General features: G+C 24.4%; 2 protein-coding genes across 2 annotated transcripts in view; one reads left to right on the top strand and one right to left on the bottom strand.

The window, feature by feature from the left end:
- Nucleotides 1–1,785, top strand: part of LOC117174705 (glutaredoxin 3) — a 47,362-nt gene that overhangs the window by 7,182 nt on the left and 38,395 nt on the right. The window lies entirely within an intron of this gene.
- Nucleotides 1–1,785, bottom strand: part of LOC117174704 (lymphocyte cytosolic protein 2-like) — a 48,217-nt gene that overhangs the window by 18,665 nt on the left and 27,767 nt on the right. The gene's annotated exons all lie outside the window — the stretch shown is intronic.

Genomic DNA, 1,785 nt, shown 5'->3' with positions numbered 1-1,785 from the left:
ACCATTTTACTTGAATATTAATTTTTCTTAAAGGTTCATTTTTTTGGGTCAAAAATGCAACTGTTTTGTTGAAAATTCAAAGGATTTACAAAAATTTCAATTTAAAAAAAAAAATTATTTCTCGGAAATTTTGCATATCGTATTGAAATAGAAAAATACGTATTAAATATTTTTCAACAAAGAACGAAAAAAATATATATTACATACACAAAAAAATTGAGGGGGTAAATCTCCCGTGGAATGATCCATTTTTTTGTTGAAAATTGACATTTTCTGGTAGAAAATTAATCTTCATAGTTTAAAATTGAACTATCTGGTTAAAAATGTATGTATTCTGTTGAGGTTTTAAAAGTTAATTTTTTTTGGTTGAAAAGTTTTCTATTCGATTTTTGGTAGAGAATTCATCTTTCACAATTATAAAATTCCACTAATGCTTGAAATTTTGTTCTTTCTTAACTGAAAAAAATTTTTTGTTGTTGAAAATTCCACTATTTGGTGTAAAGTTGACTCTTTTTTTGTTGAAAATTTATATTTTTGGGTGAAAAATTAAACTGGTTTGTAAAAAATTGTTTTGTTTGGCTTGAAAATTCAACTTTTTTTGGTGAATTCAACTGGTTTTGATTTAATATCAAAATCCTTTTTGGTAGGAAATTTAATTGCTTAACATAAACTTTTTTGTTAAAAATGGATATTTTCGGGTTGAAAATTCAAAAGTTTTATAAAAAAATTCATCTTTTTGGATTGAAAACTAAACAAATTTTTTCAGCCTAAACTGAAAAATATTACTACATATTTGGATGAAAATGAACTTTTTTGTTGAAAAATCATATTTTCGGGTTCACAAATTTAACTGTGTTGTAGTAAATTCGTCTTTTTGGCCTGGAAATTCAACAATTTAGTTAACATTTTTTGTTCTTTCTTGACTGAAAAATCTCTTCTGGTTAAAAATTTGTCTTTTGTTGATAATTCATCTTCTTTGGTAGAAATTTAAATCTTTTACGGTTGAAGTATCAAGTGAAAAAGATTTTCTACTTGACAATTCAACTATTTTGTAGAAAATTGTAGACTTTTTTTAAAACGATAATTTTCAAAAATTTATTTCTCGGAAATTTTGCATATCATATTGAAATAAAAAAATACGTATCTTCATGGTTGAAAATTGAACTATCTGGTTAAAAATGTATGTATTCTATTATGAATTCATTTTCCTTGGTAGAAATTAATCTTCTGTATTGCAAATTCACCTTTTTGGTTGAAAATTAATCAGTTTTGGTTGATGATTGAACTATTAATACAAAAAATAAATAAATTAATTAGTAATAAATCTGTTTTTCTTGACGATTAAACTATTTCTTAGGGAAATTCCTCATTTTTGGTTCAATTAAACTATTTTTAATTTAAAATTACAATCTTTTTTTAGTTAAAACATCAAACATTACATTTTTTAGAATTAATCTTTTTTCGCCGCATTCAAAGACTTGGTTGAACTACTTTTTTATTTCATAAAAAACAGTAAGACTAAACGATTGCATTTTCAAATATCGTATCAATATTTAAAGAAATAAAAGGGAAAAAAGGGGAATTTAAAAAAAAGGGTAACCCAGGGATATAGAGGAAAGACTACACATGAAATAATGAAAAAAAACTACAAATCTATTACTTTACCTACTTGATGAAAAAGTCTTAAGGGCATGTGACACAGCTAAATACCTATATTACCGACCACAGTTTTTCAGTTCGCTGAATGTTTTTTTGAACCTAAGAACTTTTTTTGTAAATAAAATA

The sequence above is a fragment of the Belonocnema kinseyi genome, chromosome 6 (genome assembly GCF_010883055.1).
Source record: "Belonocnema kinseyi isolate 2016_QV_RU_SX_M_011 chromosome 6, B_treatae_v1, whole genome shotgun sequence".
Taxonomy (NCBI): domain Eukaryota; kingdom Metazoa; phylum Arthropoda; class Insecta; order Hymenoptera; family Cynipidae; genus Belonocnema; species Belonocnema kinseyi.
The sequence above is the reverse complement of the archived record's forward strand: the minus strand, read 5'-3'. Positions and strand labels throughout refer to the sequence as shown.